Raw genomic sequence first — 24263 nt, forward strand, 5'->3', positions numbered from 1 at the left:
AGACACTTTCCTAGGAATTAGGGATGGAACATTGAAAAGAATTATATGGAAGAAATATTGCTCTTACCTTTGAGATTTCACTTGAAGCACAGAGGTCAGGAGGTGCAGAGAACAGGCAGTATAATGACTTCATAATTCAATTCTATTCAACAGAATGTAAATTAACTGAGTACCTACTGCAAATGCCAACTATCTGAAACACACGTGCATGCATGCACACACACATACACATATACACACACACTCACCCCTAAAGTATCATATTTAATTGCACTAGCACCAGCACCAATGGCCCAGTGGGGAAAACTCAATAAAGTCAGCATGTTTTGGTTGGAAACTCTGGTTATAATCACATCCCGAGTAAGTCAGCTAAAGGCAAAAGGGGAATATATTATAAGAAAGAAAGTGTGTCTGGAAGAAAATGCAACTTCAAAAATATCACTAGCTATCAAAGAAAATAATGCACCCTGGGACCCCACCTGTCAGAGCATTCTCACTGAATCTGTTCGCCATGCCTGCTTCAGTTCTGCTTTGCACGGGGAAGCTCTGGGTGCTCTCTATTTCTGGCAATGCTAAATACAACCGATAGAGATATTTACAACTTATTGCTCAGTATCCAAAGGAAGATTGTGATTGCTATCATGACAAACGCAACTTCCAGGAGTTGTGAGCAGAGCAGAGCATCCACTTGTGCCTCTTTAGAAAGAAGGAGTGAATGGGAAACTTCTAGGAGGATGTTTGTAGCTTGCCTGCTCCTCTCTCTACCCATTGATGCTCCTGGTGGTTCGTTTGGTCATCCCTTCTCTACCCTACTTCTGTTGGGTACTTCTCTACCCTACTCTGTTCAGGAAAAAGATCCTTGCCTCAACTTTCATGGCTCAGGGACTGACCAAAGTGATGACTAGGGATGAGAAATAACTGTCACTCAGACTCATGTACAGAAAACTGGGATCAGGTAGGCTGCATGCTCTGCTGGAGACCCAGTAACAACAGCAGTCTGGAAACTCGTGGTGTGTATTTTATACATCTGAACGATGGAGGTGAGCTTATTACACATAGTTGAACAAGGAGGCAGGTTTAGCTAATCACAATAGAGGGCCTCAGTAGAAAAGGAGTCGCAGGCTGTAAAAATCCAGGAGGAGGAAGCTGATCAACATTTTCTGTGCACACTATCAATATCTGCACATGGACCAGTGTAACAGGAATCTTAAAGGGTTTTATTAATAAAATCAAACCTGAGGCCAGTTATTGGGTTGAATGCTGGAAGATCAAAGAAGCAGAATAAGCCACAGCTACCTCACCTCGCCACTTCCTCAGCTGGTCCTGTTTCCTCAGACTGGAAGCCTCCAGAATGAATCTCAGCTGAACTACTGCTAGAAGCCTGAAAGCTTAACCAGCCAAAATGCTTCTAGTTTCTGGTCTTCATGACTTATATATCTTTTTGCTTTCTGCCATCACTCCCTGGGATTAAAGGCGTGTGTCACCATGCCTGGCTGTTTCCAATGTGGCCTTGAACTCACAGAGATCCAGAGGAATTTCTGCCTCTAGAATGCTAGGATTAAAGGCGTGAGTGCCATCATTTTCTAGCCTAAGTATCTAATGGCTTTTCTGTTCTCTGACCCCAGATAAGTTTATTAGGGTACACAATATTTTGGGGAACACAATACCACCACAGACCAGAAAGAAGCTTTGTCATTCCCTGGCCTTGACTCTAGGAAGCCTTTGCCATTCACCCTGGGTCTGAGGCACTGGGACCCTTGACGCATCCACACTCATGTCAACAACATACATTCACTCAGAACTTCCTCCTGTCCTTACACATTCACTCAAGACTTACCCCCGTCCTTACATGTTTACTCAGGACTTCCTCTGCTCTTCACGTCTCCCAAGAGACATTTAGCAAGCTTTCTGTCTTGTCACTTGTCTGCAGCACAGTGGGAGGACTATGCACTCCAATACAATAGAAACCCTCTGTCAGCTTTGAGATCAGAGCTTTTGGGCTCACGTTCTTCCTAGACACTCACCAACACAATAACTTGGACAAATTGCTCTGCTTCTGTGAATATGTGTTTCTCAATCAGACATGGAGGTGGGGATGGAGAGATGGTTCAATAAAGAAAGTGCTTGTGTTGTAAGCAGAAGGACCCGAGTTCAGTCTCCAGCCCTCATGTCCAATGCATGGTGTGGTGGCTCACTCATAATTCCAGTACTGGGAGAGAGAGAGAAAGAGAGAGAGAGAGAGAGAGAGAGAGAGAGAGAGAGAGAGAGAGAGAGAGAGAGAGAGAGACGGGTGGGTCTATCCAAGCTATCATAACCGATGAGCCCCATGTCCTAGAAAAGGACCCTGTCTCCAAAACCAAGGTGAAGGCTCCTGTAGAACAAAGTCCAAAGTTGACCTTTGACTGCCATGTATGAGTGTGTACACACACACACACACACACAGAGAGAGAGAGAGAGAGAGAGGAAAGAAAGACACACACACACAGGAAAGAAAGAGACAGAGAGAGGGGGGGAGAGAGAGAGAGAGAGAGAGAGAGAGAGAGAGAGAGAGAGAGAGAGAGAGAGAGAGGAGTGTGTGTGGGGGAGAGACAGAGACAGAGACATAGAAATAATAGGAAGGAAAGACAGGCTGCTCATACAGCTACATGACCTCTTAAAAACTTCAGAAGTTACCCTGATGAAATCTTCATACAGCTATGTACACATGGAAGCGAAACCTATAAACTCTTGAAAAAATACATAGAATAATGATTTGGAGATTCCCCCAGAGAGAGAATACAAGCAAACATTCATAACTTGCTTCATTGGGTGACCAGAAAGAGTGCTAATCCAGGCACCTACAATCCAAACAGACTGACAACCAGAAATCTTTCTCATCTGCGGAACCAGGGTCCAGGGCTTAGAAATACATGTTTTCATGTTAGATCCTGAAGCCTAGGAGAGAAAGGTAGTACTGGCAGGTCTGGAACACTTTATGAGTAGAACTTATCACTGAGACTAACAGAGTAGATGGATGCCTCGGAAATATGAAATATGAAAGAAAGTCATCATCACCAACTTTGTGTCTCCTGCTGCTCCCACAAACCTTAAAGTTTCTTGATAACATATCAGTGTTTCCTAGGAGAGAAGTTCATGTTTTTGTGCCTTGACAACTGCATGTCCTACATACTCCAGTCATTCTTTCCTGTTTAACAACCAGAAAGGATCTCTAAGAACTATCTTGCAAATCCAGATCCCTTGGTCTGGACTTTTCCAATCAACAATGCTGAGTTGTCACCTCACATTTGATTCTCAATCCTCTCGGGCTAATGTTTCAAAAGAGAAGCAAAAGCAAGAATTACACATTTGCAAATCACCGCCCAGCTATAGATATCCTTATTAAACTCTGTACTCAGCTCTAACCTTTCCCTACGGCGTTTCAACTCCCTCACACCACGTTCTATTATGCCCTGTTATTGTAATTGCCCACTGAGTAAAGAAAAAAAATTCACTGGATTTCCCCTTAATATAATCACGATGAATACCCGTCGAGGGGAGATGGAAGCTGTAACCATGCAGCTGCAGCTCACACAGAACAACATGGGGTGGGGAGATGCCAAGAAGAGCCAGTTCTAGGAAATGAATGACAAACCCACAAATAATCATTTCGGGGTAATCACGGCTCAGGGGCTGCTTGGCACAATTGTTGGCATGGCTGTCTAGGAAGATGTGATTACAGGACTACAAAGTCCCTGCAGCTGGCCTCAAAATGAAGTGGAATTCTTTGCAGAAAACTGGCAAACTACTATGAGCTCCTAAGCCCTAGGTAAACAAAAACAGAAAAAAAGATTTCTTTTCCATTTAGATGCTTGTAGAAGCCAATAGGGCCATGCTGCAATGGCCGAAGCTGAGGGAAGGGCCTGCAGGATTCAAAAGAGTTCCCTGTGCCTGAAATTCAAATATATCTGGTGCAGAAGGGCATGAGACCTCCGTAGAAAGGGGTGGGACCTCCTTGAAGTTCTTCATTTAAAAGCCCCATGTATTGATGTACTTGATTCTTGTGTTGATCTTTACCAACTTCTGCTTGAGCTAGAATGGATCATTCTGGAACTTAATCCATGTGTTACTATGTGGCTGCCTTGTAAGAAGTATCAAAACATTTGAACATGTAGACAAGAAGGCTCGTAGTGCATAATTCAATTGCAGCAGACTTGTGGATTGTTTCTGAGATGTTTAGATCCACATTCTTATTCTAAGCTGAATTAGGAATATTCTCTGGTTATAGAACATGTGATTCTATGCTTCAATAAACACTCAAAGGGATGCTGAAACTCAGAAAGTCTCACAGGTCCATTTCGAAGTTTCCTTAAAGTTCAATAAATGCAAGAGGAAAAAAAAAGGTCTGCATATTGTATAAAGATTTTGGACATTTTCATGTCCCTACAATATTTTTAGTCTACAGATCAGTTCCCTTTGAAGAGTGTCAGTTTTAGATTATTATCTCCAAGCTTTCTCTATGGTTTTAAGAACCACAACTAATCTCCGACAAGCCAGCTCGAAAATTGTCATTAGGTACTAATGTCACAGGGGAAACTATTTTAGTCTTCCTAGCTCTGCCTTCCTACAGTTGGCTAGGTAGATAGCCAACAGGCAACCCATCCTATGTCTGAACCATCCTGACAAGCATAGGCAATGTATAGGAAGCGTCACAGTCTTATCAGATGCATCTGGAATGTTTTAGAAATGTGCTGGTCAGCTTTTATCAACTTGACATAAAACTCCACGTATCTTGGAAGAGGGACTCAAAATTGAGACAAAGTGTCCATATGAGTGCCCTAAAGGCGAGTCTGTAAGCATTTTTTTTTTTTTTTTTGGTTTTGATTAATGATTGACGAGAGAGGTCAAGCTCACTAGCGATAGTACCACCCTCAGGCAGGTGGTCCTGGGTGTATAAGAAAGCAGACTGGTCAAGCCATGGGGTGCAAACTAGTAAGCAGCATTCTTCCATGGCCTCTGCTTCAGACCCTGACTCCAGGATCCTACCTTGAGTTCTTGTCCTGACTTCGTTTAATGATGGACTGTGATGAGCACATGTAACTTGCCTTTTTGGTTGTGGTGTTCTGGCATAGCACTAGAAGCCCTAACAACAACTTCCACCAATACATGATGATACTGGAAAGGATAGATGCTCCTTGATTGACAAAGAGTTACATTATGATGAACTTGTTAGAAATGGAATTTTCCAACATAAGTCCACTTTGTACAGCTAACCTATGAACATTATAATGGAGCAACATAGTATACTTCACAGTATCTGTTATCTGTCCTCACGATTAGAGATGTGGTTTACTGCCATGCCCAGCATCACAAAAGACCATTCTATCACATATTGCTAGCCTTCAAAAAGATCAAAGTTAAAAGTATGATTTTTATAGAATGTGTATAGCTTTCATATTTGACATTCTAGAAATCATTAAGCCAATTCAAGCTGTAGCCTACCTGTAGATTTGGAAAAATCAAAGCTATATTTTCTACCTCCATTTTTTTTCTTTCATGTATGTGGGCTTCATTCAGATTCATTTTATACTAAAAAAAAAAAAAAGCAAAGAAGAGAATTTCACTTGTTTTTTCCATGAAAGTGGATCTGGGCTCCATGTTGCCACCTCTGGGAAGAACATAACGGCAGCCATTACCACATTCTTTCAATAATCCCAGACTGCGCAAGCTTTCAGAAGAGCATCCCAGGAGCAGAGTATCAGCTCAAGCTGGTCAGCACTGAGGTGTCTGGAGGCTCTATCTTCTCAGTCCTATTTAGTTCAGTACTTGTGTTTCTTTCAATGTCACTGGATAATAGGAAACTTCTCTGGTTAGGAGCCTTCATGTCTTAGATATAGATTCTTTATTTGACTCATGACCCCTCTGTGATGATAGCCAAGCATCCCTGGCTTCATAACCTCCAACATTCTGTTGTCACAGAACCTACAAGATGTGCAGGTGATCCCTGGTACTCTTTGGAGTACCTTGAGGAAACTGTGCATAAAGGGACCCAAATGTTGATGTCCTGGCTACTATTGGTGCTGTGGTTAATCAGTCTTTTGTCTCTGACCCAAGTATCTCATATCTTATACTAGAATCCCTGAAATTCTAGTCCCAGCTTGCTAGCAAGTTGGGTACAATCTCTGGTTCTGTACAGTTCTTAGTACTCCTGTATCCTGTCTTCTGGGTGGGACCTTGCTTCTCAACCCAATAGCAACATTTGCTCAAAACAAATCTAACTTAGCCAACCACTCCCCATTCTCTGTATGGGCCCTGCCCACAGTCTCCTCAGAGGCCAGAGCCAAGGACTCACATGTCATGTCTCAATCCTTGATGTCATCTGGCCTAAGATTTTGCTGTCCTTTCCACATCTTGACATTGAGGTTCTAGCAGACAAGTGTCTGAGCCAAAATAAACCTTGAAGAAAGTCCCAGTGAAGATGAAATGTGTGAATAATTATTACTTAATTTTATAATTTTTAAAAATATTTCCTGAAATTCTGAAGTCTGTTTTATCCATCATGAAGTAACTATTTTATCCATCTTGAGGTAGTGGGTGATTGGATATTATGATGGGGTTGGTGGTATAAAGGTATACTTATTTGGACAAATCTAAGCTCCCCTTTCTCATTTTCTATTTTTTCTGTTTATTTTCAGGTCCCTGTGTTCTTTCTCTCCATACTTTATGATCCAAAGGGCTCATTGCTCCTAACAGTTCTATTTCTGCTCACGCACAAAACTCTAACTGCTCTATGAAAGGGGTTGTAACTATATTCTATGGCTCAGGGAATTTCCCAGCCTTAAGCTCCTACCCTACTCCCAGTTGAAACACTTTAAGTGTGGTTCACAGGTTTTCATCACCCAGTTTCTTGGATACACATACTTACACAAGTATATAATCATGCATGTGTATGTATATGTGAACATACAAATGTATATACTGCATAAAAAAGAATATAGTAGTACATCCATATAAATTCAATAATATAAAGCACATCCATATACCAAATCCCTGCTCATGAAAAAGAGTATTACATAAGTATTCAAGGTTTTCTGAATGATTCTCTACAGTTTCATACATAAGCTATAGTCAATTTGTTTTTCTTTTCTTTTTCTTTCTTTTTTTCATGTTTATATTTGGGGGTCTATGTTTGTGTGCACCGAGCATCTACTTGTGTGCACGTGCATTAGGAAGCCTGAGACTTACATCAGGAGTCTTCCTCAGTTGGTCTCCTACTTACTCATTGAGGAAAGGTCTCTTAATTGAGCCCCAAATGCACATACAGAATTGGAATTGCAGGCAGGTTGCCATAGCCATCTGGCATTCAACTTGGGTGCTTGGGATCAGAACTCTGGTCCTCATGCTCATGTAGCGAGAGCTTTATCCACTGAGCCATCACAGCCCTTCCATCAGTGTTTGAACAATCACCTTCTTGTTTTCAGTCACTTATACTTTCACTTTATCTCTATGATTCATGATCCGAAACAATATATAATTTTGCTTTCATGGACTGGAACTTTACATGAAGTCATGCGTATACATTATTGTCACATTTCCTCAAAAGTCTTATGGTCATCTTTGCTTCCGTTGTTGTTACATGTGAAGGGATTTCATTCACCTTTGTTTGCAGAGTCTGCTCCCTCCTTAGTACTTTCATATCATCAGCATTACTGTCTTATGTCTGCTTTTGGTCTCAGACTTGTTTTTCAAGTCATTCTTAGTGTTACGTTCTCTAGTCCTAGGACTAGTCCACCTGCCTCTTGCTCGTGCTCTCTCTCTCTCTCTCATTCTCTCTATCTCTCTCATTCTCTCTCTCTCTCATTCTCTCTCTCTCTTTCTCTCTCTCTCTCTCTCTCTCTCTCTCTCTCTCTCTCTCTCTCTCTCTCTCTCTCATTCTCTTCCTCTCTCCCAAAATGAGGTGGAGGTCCTCACATTTTCTCTGAAAACTGAAAAGACTCTCTAGTGTCTATGTGCTCTACTATCTAAGGCAATCATGACTGCAGTTTGTGTGGTGTGTGTTTGTGTTTGTGTTTGTGTATATGTTAACATGTGTGCATGTGTGTCCATATATAGTGGTGGTCAGGAAAGGAATGAATGGTTAATGCTAACAATGCAAGTCATTCTTCCACTTTCTCCACTTGCTCATAGCAGGACATATGAGCCACATAGTGCAGCTACACATAAGGTTTTGACTCAACCTGGTATACAAGCCCAAGTAAAACAAAACAAACAAACAAGTGAGCAAACAAAAAAAAGAGGTTATGTAGTCAACATGTAAAATAGAAAAAGAAAAAACAAACACAATGAAAGTTGTGAAAAATTTAAAAGCTAGTCTGTTTTGACTTGAATAAAAGATTTAAAATACATCTTACTACTGAATTTGTGTTGGAGTAGTGTGGTGATATTGTGTTGCCCCAAATATTGTGCACCCTAATAGACTTATCTGGGGTCAGAGAACAGAACAGCCACTAGATATAGAGGCCAAAAAATGGTGGCACACATGCCTTTAATCCTAGCATTCCAGAGGCAGAGATTCGTCTGGATCTCTGTGAGTTCAAAGCCACACTGGAAACAGCCAGGCATGGTAACAAGAGCCTTTAATCTTAGCAGCAGTTCAGCTGAGATCCATTTGGATGAGAACAAAAAGGCTTCCAGTTTAAGGAAACAGGATCAGCTGAGGAATTGGCAGGCTGAGGTGGCTGTGGCTTGTTCTGCTTCTCTGATCTTCAAGCATTCACCCCAATACCTGGCTCTGGGTTTGCTTTTATTAATTAGACCTTTTAAGATTCCTGCTACATTGTAGGGATCCTGAACTGGATAGGAAGAATCATTTCCCACTCTTTTACAGAAGTCTTACTGTTTTTCAATCCCTCTGTGATATTCCTTTCACTTTCTTTGCCTGCTTTATTTTACACAACGCTGGAGAGAGAGAGAGAGAGAGAGAGAGAGAGAGAGAGAGAGAGAGAGAGAGAGTGTGTGTGTGTGTGTGTGTGTGTGTGTGTGTGTGTGTGTGTGTGTATACGCATGTGCTCCTGTATATGACAAGTGTATGTGTGGGGTAAGACACGTGTCATATGTGTATGGACACCAGAGGTTGACATCATGTGTCTTCTATTGCTCTCCACATTATTTTTTTTTTTGAGACAGCGTCTCATTGAATCTGGAACTTGGTGATTGGCTAGATTGGATGACCAACAGACCTTCAGGATCCTCCAATGTCCACCTCCCATTAGTGGGATTACAGGTAGACACATCCACTCCACTTTTTACAGGTAATAGGAATCTGAACTAAGGTACCTGTGAAAGCACTTTGCCCTTTGAGGCATCACTCCAGCCCTCCTGTTCCTCTTCTCTACATTTTTACATACCCTGTGTCTAGAGTTGCAGGTTATTTATAATAAGCTGGGTGTACTTGTAGATGTAAGTTGAACTGATCTAATTGGTGTTTTTGCTACACAATTTGAACTTACAGGATGTGTTCTACAGCAAATCCTGAAACAGGTGAGGTGATTTGGGTTTGGGCAATGTTAACTGAAGTTTAGTTATTCTGTGGATTTTTGAAAATATATAAATGATTACATTAAAATATTCTTCAAGCTAGAAAACATGAGGCTGCTATGTCTCTACTACAAGGTTCAGGATGGCTGGCACTTCTGAGTCTGGATTCCTTTAAAAGTGTCAAGTGTGACCTTTCCTAGATTTAATTCAATTCAATTTAATTCTGCAAAATTCATTGAAGCCAACTTTTGCCAGGCTAGTGCACTAAAAGACCTTAAAGAACATATCTTTTAGCATTAAGAGCAGTTTTGAACATTAAGAAAAAAAATTCCAAACTCAGAAAGCCATTATTCTCAGGGCTGCCTTCTCACACATAGTTTCTACATCTGACCTTTGTAAGCATCAAAAATGACAGTAAGCCAGAGCCAGAGAGAGGGATAAAAGGAGACAGGCAGAATCAGAAGCATTAGGAAAAGAGGACCCACTGTTCTAGTTCCATTGCTGTTGCTATGAGAAAAAAAAAATGAGTTTATTTGGCTTACAATTCCAAGTTGCAGTCTATCATTTCAAGGAAGTTAAGGCAGCTGATTGCATCATTTACATAGTCAACAGGAAAAACATAAGATCTTATGAATTTCATAAGAAATTCATTGCTGTTTGTTTGCTACCTCTTAGCTAGCTTTCTCCTCTCTTGGATAATTTAGGATAATGTGCCTAAGGAATGGTGCTACCCACAATGGACTGTGTCTTTCCACTTCAATTAACAATCAAGATAATTCCCCACAGACATGCCCAAGGCGAAACTGACCCAGATAATTTCCAATTAGCGTTGTTCCCAAATGATTATAAGCCATGTCAAGTTCACAATTAAAACTAAAAAGCACAACAATCAATCTAAATAAGAGAGCAAAACACATGGTAATCACAAGGTGGTTCAGAAACCACACTGGTGAGCAGAATAAGTGGCATCTTTCATCTTCAAAACATGTATCAGGATGCCAGGTACTCCATGTCTCTGAACTTTATTATTCTAAGATTTGAGTTAAGGAGAACTTTGTTGAAAGGCCTTTCATGTCTCCAAACATATGTATGAAACTGTTGTAGAATAATGTCAAGTGCTCTTTAATTTTCATAAGATCCTCATCCTCATTGCTTAAATCTTTCCTCAGGGGACATCGAGAGACCTTGAGAGATATGGCAGAATCTTATAATGGACCAAGGGAAGAGTCCACGTGCTATGAGCTTGTCCTTGTTTTGGTTTGGTGAACTGTGGCAAAGTGAAAAGGTCACAATAAAGAGAAATGCAAAGTGAGGACCAAACCAAGCACACCTTTGCAGAGCTGCTTTCCTCTGAACTTGATGCACCTTCACACTTATTGACATGATTGCTCCATGATCAGTTTAGTACCTACAGGTAGGGTAGTTGTCACCATTTTAACCAAATTGTTTACATACCCTCTGTCAATTGTGCTGCCATGTTGTGTCTTCCTTTTATGGACTACACAAAATGTCAGACAGGACTACACAATACCTCAGCCCTGCCTGAAGACATGGTTTGTCCCTAGCCAGTAAGAAATATTGGTTCCTAAAGCTCACTCAGAGACTGAATACTGCACAGCACTGCGTTACTAAGCACTGTGTTAAAGATAGAAGAGATCCTTGGGAAAATTTTTCTGGTCTCTCACATTGCACAGGGTTCTGATAGGCTACGTGTTGTACATCTTCCCATCATTAACAGGGTTCCTCTCCACCAGCTGCTATGGTCTGCCTAAGTGGTAAATGATAAAAGATGAAGTCATTAGACCCAATGAAAGTCACCTTCTAGTAGCTCATCCCCCAAAATGACAAGCTTTCGAAGAGGACAAGCTCTCTTGCATTAAAGCCTCACCTTCTGTTATGTGTAACCTTAGATGAGACCCTCATCCGCACACACACTCAGTTTATTCACACACATGAAGAAATAATGACATCTACATCTAAATCTTATGTAGATTCCATGAAAGTGGAGTGTTCATGCAATATTCCCTCAATAAATGTCAGTGATTATTATGTTCTTCATCTCAAAAAACAAAAAACAGGACACTAAAAAGTCTCTCTTAGGGCATCATGAGAGCATTTAAATAACTATTCAAACATTCTAGACTTTTGTTTTAGTTTGTTTTTCCTACATCTGACATGTCATAATTTTTCAGTGCATGATTACCGAATGAATACCTTCTTGTGAAGGGAGTGTTTGAACTTTACTAAATTTTGATTTTTCACTATGTCTTTTTTTCTCCTTCAGGGTCTTTTCAACGTTTTAAAAATTCCTCTTCTATGCTTATCAGAAAGAGTCTTATTTTCTGGTGTGACTGCCTTCCTAATTCTTCCCATGTCTTAACTTCCCCAAAACATCTTTAGCTATTTTTGTCAGTATAGTTGCTTTTCTGAGCTCAGATCCACCCCCCTTTCCTTTCTCTGTTCATTCTCCTCAGGCATGGTTTCTCTGTAGGGCTATGGCATGGCATTTTCTGGTAAGATTTGCTTAGATGGCCTTCTTTACTGAAGTGAGTTGGGGCTAAGACAAATTTGGAAGCTGCAATAGAAATCAAGTTGCTCCAAGATAAGTACCAGCTAACCATTGAAAGTAATATACTGCCTACAGACATTTAGGGCATCTGAATATTCTCACTATCATTTTGTGATGAAACCTTTACCCACTGATCTGCAGACCTCCAAAGGGGATATCTGAAGTTGAAGTAATTTTTGTTTTAAACATATAAAAAGAGAGATGTGACAGCTACTACAAATACCTATGTTCACATATTCCCTAAGGTCTAGCCTCCTTACCTTTTTAGGCCATATCTCAAGTTGCTAGCTAAACACTTCATGGATTTCCTAGGTGCCTCTGCATTCTATTTTCGGTTAAGAGATATGGTTGAGATTTGACTTAATCAATTGCTCCACTAATCTGATTCCTTCTTTCATACATACAGATTGCTGTAGAAAAATGTCACTGTTACATTAAAAATACATAAAAATGGGATTTAGGGCCAATTGTTCAATAACTAAAACTGCCAACATCAAAATGAGATAGAAACATAGGTGAGATACAGAACCCTACTGAAAATCTACAGGGAGTGAAAAAGCATGCTTTGATCATTAACTAAAGTTGAAAAGGTGAAATTCTACTGTAAGATATTGGGCGTCTGGTGAAAATTTTTAGATGCAAAGTACTCAACCTAGTTCTCATCTAATGTCATGTACAAAACACAAAAGAATAAGGAAAGGGGCATAATATTACTCCCTATTTCCCTTAGTAACCAACTAATATTTCACTATAGGAACTTATTAGCTGGCCCAGGAAGTACTGGCTTTAAGATTTGACTGTCTAGAAGTACTAAGAGCATTTTTATATTGTTCTATGTAAGACTGAGGACACATCATTATATAACACCCAAAACATAAAACAATAAAAAGGAGGGGTAGAGTTGAGGAAGATTATAGGGTTTCAGCAACTCTTCTATGAGAGTTTGCTCCAAATGACTCCTCTGACCAATTGAGTCTCTATGCCATCCTCTACAGTGAAGACAGGTAAAGAACATTCTACTGGTCAGGACTTTAGATCTCACATTATATAGGAAACACCTTTGTTATCCTTGCAATGCACTTAGTGCATGTGAATTGCATTTTTTTAACGTCATGTATCATCCATCAAAAAAAATGTGGTGAATTAGGTGTCAGTCAAAATCAAAAGTAAAAGACAATATAATTGGAAAAATGAAAAGATGCTATAATACCCTTTGGTGTAAATTGCACCAATCTTTTTCCAGTATATAAACATACTCCATAGCACCTTGTAATCACTCATTTCCAGTTACAAACATTTCAATTATGTTAAACTTATTTTTTTTTAATTTTTCTTTCATACTGATGAAACCAAAAAAAAAAAAAAAGGATACTTCTCATTATACATGTCTATATGTTTTGTTGCTGGAACTAGTAAAACATGAGAAGAAAATTAAGATCTCTGGTGACTACTGATACATAACTATTTATTACAGATATAAAATAAAGTCATATGAGGAACTTCTAGATTTTACTGATCATATGTAAAAATGTAATGAGTGTTAATTTAATCTTAATAACAAGAAAAGCCAAAAGTCTACAGAAATCATAATTATCCCTGATAGTCCAAGCTAAGCTAATCAGAAGTTGGTGGACAGTGAAAGTAACCACCCCAACAACCAAACCCCACTGGGCTAATACTTGGTCATAACTCCAAATCTACCCACTAAACATCTATCTGAAGATTTCTTTACAGAAATAAATGTAGTTTATCTCAGTCTCTAGTCACACTAGAAGTTTGGCACAATATCAGCAAATCATGAACAAGAAAGATACACAGGAGAGGAAAAAATTACATTATTAAAACAATAGCAATCAGCAGAACAATATGTAGTTATGAATAAGGTAGTCAATGTCTCAAACAGGTTATTTAGAGTAACTAAAAGGAGTGTATCAAAGACTTTAGCAGGAAGATTGACAGCATATATAGGCAGACGAGGAGTTTCTATATAAATGAGGTACTTCAAGAAAAATTAAAATGTCATCACAACACATTTTAAAAGATAACCTATTCAAATAATGACTTTAACAGGATAATTGAATCTTTCGATTTGAATAGTTTCAATAAATGAAATAAAAACCTGAAATCATACAAACATGATTACAAAAGATGAAATACTAAAATAAAAAGTTGGAAAAGGTGATTTAAAAAAAAATATCTAGGGCCTGTGAAATAGCATTACCCTGAGATGTGCATGAAATAAGTCCTGGAAGAACAAAAAGAATGAGACAAAGGAAAATTTTAAATATTAAAGTTCAAGTACTTTCCAAAATTAGTGAAAGATATTCAAAGGAAGACCCAAAAGTCTCAGAGGCTATTAAGCAAAATAAACAGGGCAGTGGAGGGGTGGGAGCTATAGATGCCCTTGGTTCAAAACATTAAAATGTAAACATTAGGAAATACCTTAAAAAAAAGCAGATATTTTCCACACCAAAGTAAAACACACTATATACAGAGGAACATAGAAAAGAATTACATCTCAGAGACTATGCCACCTAGACAGCAATGTAATGAAATCTTTTAAAGGCTGAAGGGAAAAGCATGTCTAAAAAGAGTGTTATATTCAATGAAAGTGTTATCCCAACATATAGATGCTTTCATGAGACAAAGATGATTCCACAAGGTAAACTAGAGATTGTCTTGAGCTGAATGAACAAGGAAACTACAAACCAAACTATGTAAGATACAACTAAAGCAGGATTTTAGCAAGTACCTGTGGGGACATGAAGCGATTAGAACACCTACATATTGTTAAAGAGAATCCACTACAGTAGGCTCTTACAAAAAATACATTATTTATCATGGAATTCAACATTTCTATCCCAAAATATTTGTCAAAGTAAAATAAAGCATGTACACGTAGAGACACAGTAATATTGCTTAAAGATCATTGAAGTTAGAATTAAACCAAATTTTCAACTGGAGATGACAGCTTTAAATATAAAATACATTCTATATTTATATATTTTATATGTTTAGAATTATATATCAGTTATATACTATAAACCAAAGTTTCTGTCCCACCAGCAACTCCCAAATAACCTGGCAGCCACTTCCCAAATAATTGACTCAGAGGTTTAATATTACTTATAAATGTTTGGCAATGGCTTAGGTTTATTACTAGCTAGCTCTTACATCTTAAATTAATCTATTTCTATTAATCTATGTATTGCCATGTGGCAAATACAAAAGTAAAACTGCTTCTTCAAAGCAATGCATCTTTTAAGTTCCATTTTACAAGTACATTTTTTTTTTGGTTTTTCAAGACAGGGTTTCTCTGTGTAGCTTTGCACCTTTCCTGGAACTCACTTGGTAGCCCAGGCTGGCCTCGAACTCACAGAGATCTGCCTGCCTCTGCCTCCCGAGTGCTGGGATTAAAGGCATGCGCCACCACTGCCCAGCCACACAAGTACATTTTTTTAACTTCTGTTTTAATGTTAAGGCATTCTGAAAATATCTAGTTTGGTGTAGTTCATCAGTCCCTCTTTCAGTCTCATGTTTCTCAACAGCTGTTGTTTGTTTGTCGGTATTAAAAAAAAAAACAAAACTCAAAATCAACACAATAACATACAGGATCCAGATTCCTTATATGGCTTTTTTAAATATATATTTATTTATAAGGAGTTTTTTAAAATTCTTTTTCTTTTTTCTCCCAAGCCTATGTATATTTTTATACATATTGTAATCCATTTAGATGCTGTGGATATCACTCTGTATGCTGTGAATGTGTTGCTCTGATTTAGTTGATAAATAAAACACTGATTGGCTAGTAGCCAGGCAGAAAGTTTACTATAGGCAGGATAAGCAGAGAGGAGAATTCTGGGAACAGGAAGGCTAAGTCAGGAGTCACCAGCCAGACACAGAGGAAGCAAGATGTGAAGGCAGAACTGAGAAAAGGTACCAAGCCACATGGCTAAACATAAATAAGAATTATGGTTTAGTTTAAACCTAAGAGCTAGTCAGTGGTAGGCCTGAGCTAATGGCCAGACAGTTTTAATTAATATGAGCCTCTGTGTGTTTACTTGGGCCCAAGCAGCTACAGGACTGGTGGGTAAGAGAGATTTGTCCTGACCATGGGCCAGGTGAGACACAGGAAAATTTCAGCTACATTTAGAGGGTTATTTTTGGCTGAATCTGTCTTTATTGCCTATTTATAATCCTTTTCTGACCAGGAGAGTTTTTAAATGCTAAGTGGGTGTGGCTAGGACCAAAACAGTAGCTTTGGTGGCTGGCTCCACCTTGTTCAGCTTTCCAACATGGTAGAGATACCAACAAGTCATTCTTACCTCCCCAACTCTGGGAAGCAATATTAAGTAGCATGCAGCTGTGTTCTCAAACTCACAGCTGTGCTCTTAAGCCTGTGCTCCTTATCCTGCAGTGGCTGGGATAAGGCTCTTTGTACTAAGACCTGTGAGAGACCACGGGAGTCTATCATGTTGCAGCTGAAGCCTGCCGCATCCAGGGGATGTGGATCTGTACCATGGCCCGTAATGAGAGACATGAATATGAAGCTGCTCTTGGCTCCATTTTAGAACCTTTTTTTAAGCTCTCTCAGATTTTATGTGTATGGAGTTGCCAAGCAATGGACACCATTTGTAAATGGAAGTTTCTGTCCCATCAGCAGTTCTCAAATACCTTGCAGCCACTTCCCAAATAATTGACTCAGAGGTTTAATAATACTTACAACTGTTTGGCCAGTGGCTCAGGCTTATTACTAGCTAGCTCTTACATCTTCAATTAACCCATTTCTATTAATCTGTGTATTGCCTGTGGCTGTGGCATTACCAGTCTGCTGGCTTATTGCTCCTTGGGCATCTGGCTGGTGTCTGCCTCAACTCTGCCTTTCTTTCCCCCATATTTCATTTGGCTTTCTCACCTAACTATATTGCCTGGCTATAGGCCAAATCAGCTTTATTTATAATCCATTGAGGGCAACGCATACTCACAGCATACAGAAAGACTATCCCACAGCAATACACTATATATATATATAATATATATATATATATGATATATTATTCATCACTACACATGCATGTATATTCATATATACCTCTACATATATAATGAATAGTGTATGTCCATTTAATTTACATGTATACATATAAAGCAGAATACTCAACAATAAAATGGAATAAGATTTTTTTTAATACAAGAATATGGATGACTAATAAATACTCCATGAAAAAAGCTAGGTTTAAAGGTGGCATACTATGTTCTTTTGTTTATATAATACTTTTGAAAAGGTAGGGCAAAAATATGAGGAATAAAAAAATAAAAAATTTACCAGTGATTCCTTGGACTTAGAAGAAGGGGAAGTGGATGACTCAAAGAGGCACAAAAAACTGGGGAGTCCATAAAACTATAGTTTTATGTATCGAGGACTTCTACATCAAAAATTCAATGTGATTTTATATGTACTATATGCAATCATATACATATAGCACTTTAACAATCTATGAATCTTGTCATATACATGTTTCTTATCTCTGTTCTGATAGATGAACATTGTTCTCTGGTTCAAGTCTCCTTAAATAGATTTCCAGGAGAGTAGTAGGTTCAGGCTTCTTCCCAGTTCTGTTCTAACTCTTCCCAATTGGCAAAGAATCTCTTTTCAGATGGGGGTGAATGGGCCCTTTTCTCCCTCCTTGACTATTGTGTCCTCTTTCTTTCCCTGGGCTCTGATGTCTTTCCTGAAGGTTCTGTCACACTAAGTTTAGTCCCGAATACTGGAAAGGGGATAGTCAATAAAAAAGTGGACACCGAGCCCTGCTTTCCCACAATAATGATGCTTGACTCCTTGTTCTGTTATTTGAAGAATACAGAAAGAAATGCCATTTTAGAAAAAAAAAAACTTGACACAAATAAGACAGAAATATTATGATCCTGTCAATAAGATGGGAGGTTGGAGATTTAGCTCAGTGGTAGAGCACTTGCCTAGCAAGCGCAAGGCCCTGGGTTCTGTCTTCAGCTCGGAAAAAAAAGAAAAGAAAGAAAAGAGAGAGAGAGAGAGAGAGAGAGAGAGAGAGAGAGAGAGAGAGAGAGAGAGAGAGAGAGGAAGGAAGGAAGGAAGGAAGGAAGGAAGAAAGAAAGAAAGAAAGAAAGAAAGAAAGAAAGAAAGAAAGAAAGAAAAAAGGAAGATGAAAATTAGACAAAAATTTAGTCAGTACACATTTCTTTCATTAGCATCATTAGCACAGAATCAAACTTTTCAAAGTATCTCCACTTCCTATTTATGTGAACATGTAAACCCAACTATCTTCTACTCTCCAAAGTAGGGCATCTGGAGAGATAGTCCAAGTTCATATTATTTTAACAAATTCTACCACTGGGTCTGATGCACACCAAAGTTAACTGCTTTCATCATACAAATGAGAAAGTTGAAAAAGACAAAGATGAAGAAATGGTTTTCAAGGGCCATACAGGTAGTTAATAACACCCCAGGAGCATGACTGTGGAATCTTGTTTTGATGTGTTTGGCAACTAATTTTCTCTTTAGAAACAAACCAGGTTAGTTAACCTCCTAGGTGGTATATCTGAACATTCCCCCTTTGATTAAAAAAAAAAAAACAACTGAATGATGAAATATAGGGTCCATATAATGCCAACTGATTTAAATTAAGTTTAATGAAGATTTATTGAGTATCTGCTAGTCATACATTTCAACATGGGCTTCACTGATGAAGAATAAAGACATGCAATGCAACAACTTCTCAGCTAAGGGGATCTTTTGACTTGTGAATACACATAAAGTTTAATTTATTTCTTATTACTTATTCTTTTATTATTAATAATAGCTAAGAAATTATGAAGTCTTATTACATGTAAATCTCTACTATGTAATTAGGGTATGCAAGCTATTACCTAAGAATTACTTTGCCTAATCCCCACAACAACCCTAGGAGGCACTATTATCATTGTTCTCATTTTGTAAATGAGAAAAGAGATTTCAAAAGATTAAGAAAATTGCTTAAGATCAGAGAGCTATTAAGTACTAAACTAGAACAAAGGTATAAACCCCAATCAATCTGATTCCAGGGACTCTCAATCCTAATAACTATACTATATATTTGAAACTGATATCTAATTATCTAATGTTGTCTGCGGCATATAAGGCTCTATTATCAATGGTTAAACATTCAACACATACTAAATAGATTAAACACATATGTAACTAGATAGACAGATAGAAAGATAGATAGATAGATGATTAGATAGATAAATGATAGATTAGATAGATAAGTAATAGATGGATGATAGATTGATAGATAGATGATAGGGTGATAAGTTAGTGAGTAACAAGTGATAGAGTTGAGTAGTTTGTTGGAAGGGATAATAACTTATTAGGATATTTGTCTTCAACAATCTGAGGACTCAGGAAAACAAATAAAACTTATATAAGGGTGAGTGACAAGAAAATCTCTCTAGAAGGAGCTGTGAAAATTGTCAGAATTAGTGAACTGGCAGCATTTATGCAGCATAACCACAACATAGAAATGTGGCTAAGAACAGAGGCAGGCTGTAGCATTCTAGTCTCATCCTCTGTCCTGTGGTCTGCATTGGAAATGTCAAGCTACTTAGCAACTGAGGGGCTGTTCCCAACTTTCCCAGTTTCCTGGGCTACAAAGTTATTCAAGTCAGTTTGCCATATATATTTGTTATCAAGTGACACAGACAGTCCCCCTTCATCCTCTTTCTATACACCCACCAAGGATAAGAATTGACAAGCCATTGTCTTCATTCTCTCCTCCATCTTATTCACTTTTCTGACCAAATCAGAGGCAAACATGGAAGATCCCTAGTGAAACACTTTCTCACAGTGGCAGGTTGTCTCTGTCTTATCCTCCATTTCAGGGATCAATTTCCACATAACAAGATGGCATATGTCATTCAGTGCCAGATGGGCAAGAATGGCCATACTAGGATTGCCCTTGTTGAAAATCCACCTACAGATGGCTCAGCCTCAGTTGCATATCATATCACCAATACCAGGGCCATGAGGTTCTCCACCCAAATTCATCATTGTCTCCATTGTGCCCCCATCCAGGTTCAAGGTTGTTGCATGACTTTTTTTCAGGATATGCACACGAAAGCCTATTCATTATACAAAGAATGAGACAGAACAAAGGAACCGTGCCATGCAAGTCAACTTGGTGAAGTAACAAGTGCATGGGAGTCAGTTATGAGAACATAAAGAATCACCGAGTGGGTAACTTTTAGACATCTACATCAGCTGAAGGGCCCTGCCCCCCAAATGGAGTCCCACCTCAAGTCAACCACCCCAAGCCTAATGCCCTGGCACCCCCATCAAGATCACATGCAGCAGAGAATATCATGTGCAGATGGGGGAGTAGGGCAGGCAAGAGAGTGAGTGGCTAATCACCAGGTGAGGATCGGATGCCACTCCTTCCTTCTGTGAGGGGATATTAACAGGTGCGATACTGTGAGGTTCTTATATAAATAATCACAGTTGTTCTGATTTCATAATGATAATAGCTTTGTCATCCTTGGAGGACAAAGGTCCATTATCTGTAGAAAATCCTAATCACTGATAGTAGAGTATAGATACTTCTGATGTACAAAATGAAACTCCCTCAGACTCTGTATTGGTTCAAGAGACAAACCTTGGGGAATTTTAAAGTATTAAATTATATAAAGTATTTTAGAATCATATAATATTGAGTCTCTAACTGGAGAAGAAAATTATTCGGAAAATGATGATAAACAGGCATTTAGGAAATTCATGAATATGAAGAATTAAACAGCATAATCCTGTTACCAAGGTGAGGGTTTCTCTTGGCTTTTGATCTTCCCAGAGGAAGGAATTCAACAAGACACAAAGAGTTTGTGCAGAGTTTGTGCACTTTATTTTACAAAGTGAAGTCTATATTCTAAACTGAAACTAGCAGGCTGTCCAGGAGGGGTGGTGTATAGTCCACTTGGTTCTGCACTGTGGATTTTTTAAGATGATTTGAGGTGGATGGCATATTCATGGCACGAGTTGATCCTCTTTCTCTCTGAAACCATTATGGAACAGATCTTCATTTTATGATGTAGCATTCAAAATAAAGGCAATAAAAATATTCCGAGAATATTTCCAAAATTTTCTTCTTTGCTCCATGTGTCCATGCTGTCTTACCAAATCTGTGTGATGAGCAGCACCATGCTTAGTTGACTACCATTGACTTTGCTGGGATGAGAATGTTCAGCTGTCGCTTTGCCTGTGGCTCTCTTCCTATCAGATAATAAAAGACATGCGGCAGAGTAGTAAGCATAGAGAAGTTATTCACTTAGCTTTAAATACTTACTGCGTGTAAGCTAGGCCACATGCCTCATTTCTGATCTTGGTTCAGACTCCAGGATCATTGTCAGGTCTTCTGAGAATGTAGGTGTGAGTTAACCACTTTGTTATTCTTATTGACCTGTGCTGCCTAGATCTGACTCAACTCACTGTGGCTCATTCCTGAACCAAGTGTGGAGGGCTAAGTGAGACATCCTTGAGTAAAAAGTGCATGTTATCCTTTAAACTTGGGCTGCACAGCACCAGTCAATGTCTTCACGATTTTCCTTATTACTGGTTGAAGGAAAATTTTAATTGCCTTTCAGATTCATCCTTCTAATATAAAAATTCTCATCTTTTATTACCCGTATTTCAGAAAATGGGAAACCTCAAAACACTTATTTCTTCCTTTTTAGACTATGCCATTTAGCACCTAAATTTGGTGATCCACAGAAGATGCAAATGATGGATTAAAAGCCGAAGGAAAAGAAGGAGCTGGATGCTTACCAGTAGCACTTCTCAGATGTTTGGTGGAACTAAACAAATGTAGAAACTGACATGCACTCCAGGGCATGTCATGATCTTCAAACAGGAACCAAATATGAATAGAATCTCTTCATCTGCAAAATGGGATTAATAGCGTTTCCTCCTGTCATCTCCTAGAGTGTTGAGAGGGGAGAGACACTCACTCAAGGAAATTTCTCAATGCTGTTTAGAAGACAGACAGCTCATTAATGCCGACAGTACTTTGTTTTGTGGCAAAATACTGAGATCCCAACTTCCCTAAAGGAGTGAGATCTTACTTCCAAAATGCATGCCTTTGGGAGATAAAGAATCAGAAAATAACATTCTCTGAGTAATAATGCTGTGTTTGCTTGAATCAATGAAGGGCAAAAAAATGAAAATGCAACTGGTAGGGAACGTGCAACTGGAGAAGTACTGGCAGATAGCTGGGTACCCACCTTCTGGAACCTTCCATCCATTTCTAATCTCATTATAAGGAGATAAGACCGAGTGTTTCCTATCATGTCTTTCATCATCAGAGTTAAATGCACCAGTTATCCTTGGGTTTAGGGAAAAAAGTAATGCCATCCAGACATCAGTGAATACAAAGCCTGCTCTGCGTTAGGAAGCAGTTCCATGTTATGATGGTATAAGCATGCTCAAAATTCAAGGTTTCTGAGCTCAAGTGCTGAAGTCCAGTCACCATTACCTCATGTCACCATTTTGTTAATATCTTGCCTGTAAATTCTTATAGTGTCTATCTATCCACATAACAAGCACTTGATAGGTGTCTGGCGTTACCTCAGTGGTCTTCCACAAAGGGTCCAGAATGAGGGCTGCCCCAAGGGAGCATCTACTTTCTATGGACTTAGAAAATTCTAGATCAAGGGAAGAGGAAGGCTTACAATCTATTCCAATGATTAATAATTATAAATGAATAGATGAAGAGATTGGAAGCTTGAGTTTCTAGGCTCTTTTTCATTAACCAAAGAACAGAGATCAAATCAGTTCTAGACCCATGTCTCCTTTTAACAACAACAACAAAAAAAAACAAGGCTGAATTCTACATTTCTCCATCAGCTATGTGGCATACATAAAGGAGGTCAAAGAAGACATGGGGGCAGACATGTGACCCCTCACATAGACATGGAGCAGTTACCTTTGCCAACTCCACTCTTATTCCCAAAGATAATTAGTTATTTTCAAACATGGCCATTTTTAATCTAAGTAATAAAGGTAAGAGGGAAAAAAGTCCTTCAATTAATGTGTGAGCTTTCTAGGCAGTTTTTTTAGCATGAAATGATTTCTTTTCTCCCCAGAATCAGAGGGGTTCTATGTAATTCCCCTCATCACAGTAGCATTTTACAGAGCTATACCACATCAAGGCCAAACAGAAATGGAGACCACTTTATCCAAAGAGAGCCGCTACTGTGTTCCACAAAGTTGGGGTTAATCCCGAAAAAAGCACAGGGTGATTGCACAGAAACTACTCATCATTCTTAACATCTCTCCAATAGGAAGCTGTGAACTCGATTTTGGCCAGCAGGTGAAAGGAGCAAACCAAGAAAAAAGGAGATGTAACGCCAAACATCCTTGGCTGAGAACTCAAGCCAAACCTGTAGAGATTTGGGATGTCCAGTCCTAGAATATCACAGTTCTATCTGTATGCTGTTTTGGATGTGTGGTGTATTTAATTCCATAAGAATATTTCCACTTTGTACAGTACATACACATGTGTGTGCTGATGGTTGTCACTCAAAAGTTGTCATTTGGACATCTTTAAAGAGAGGCGATAAATGTGATTGGAGCTATCATCATCAACTTCTCCAGGAGAATCAGGAAGATCAGATATGACTAATTCTTAAGACATCAGAAGCATTAGTCCATTGTATTTAAGTGTAATATTGGGAAAGCTGGATACATCAATTAACAAAGGCAAGATTTTGCTAAATGTAAAGAACTTTCCAGTTAATTTATAACACAGTGGGAGAGCTTGTCTTATGAAATAATGTATTCTTCAGGATATGGAAGTGCTTAAACAGCCTCAGAGTAGCTATTTGTCAGAGTTGGTGCTAAGAGGGGCATGCACAGGGAAGAATATTCTAATAATTAAGAAATATTTATTGAGTTCTAACTAAGAGAATAATAAATATGCTTCATGTTTCCAGCTCCAATCAATGTGCAGAAGTTTCCTAGGGCACTGTGGAAAGGGCAAGTACTATATAAAGACAAAGCAGATTGGGTATGTCTGTCACACAAGCAGAAACAAAAGGACCAAATGTACTGGTTTCCAGGCAGTCGGACACTGAGGATGTAAAAACAAACAAAAAAAGGGATGGCCCCTGCTTTTATTAAACA

The 24263-nt window shown here is 38.8% G+C and overlaps 1 long non-coding RNA gene across 1 annotated transcript in view; it reads left to right on the plus strand.

The window, feature by feature from the left end:
* Positions 1–24263, plus strand: part of LOC128109452 (uncharacterized) — an 88202-nt gene that overhangs the window by 35690 nt on the left and 28249 nt on the right. The window lies entirely within an intron of this gene.

This window comes from Peromyscus californicus, unplaced genomic scaffold, assembly GCF_007827085.1.
Source record: "Peromyscus californicus insignis strain IS unplaced genomic scaffold, ASM782708v3 Scaffold_14__1_contigs__length_90479793_seg_2, whole genome shotgun sequence".
In the NCBI taxonomy this organism is placed as follows: domain Eukaryota; kingdom Metazoa; phylum Chordata; class Mammalia; order Rodentia; family Cricetidae; genus Peromyscus; species Peromyscus californicus.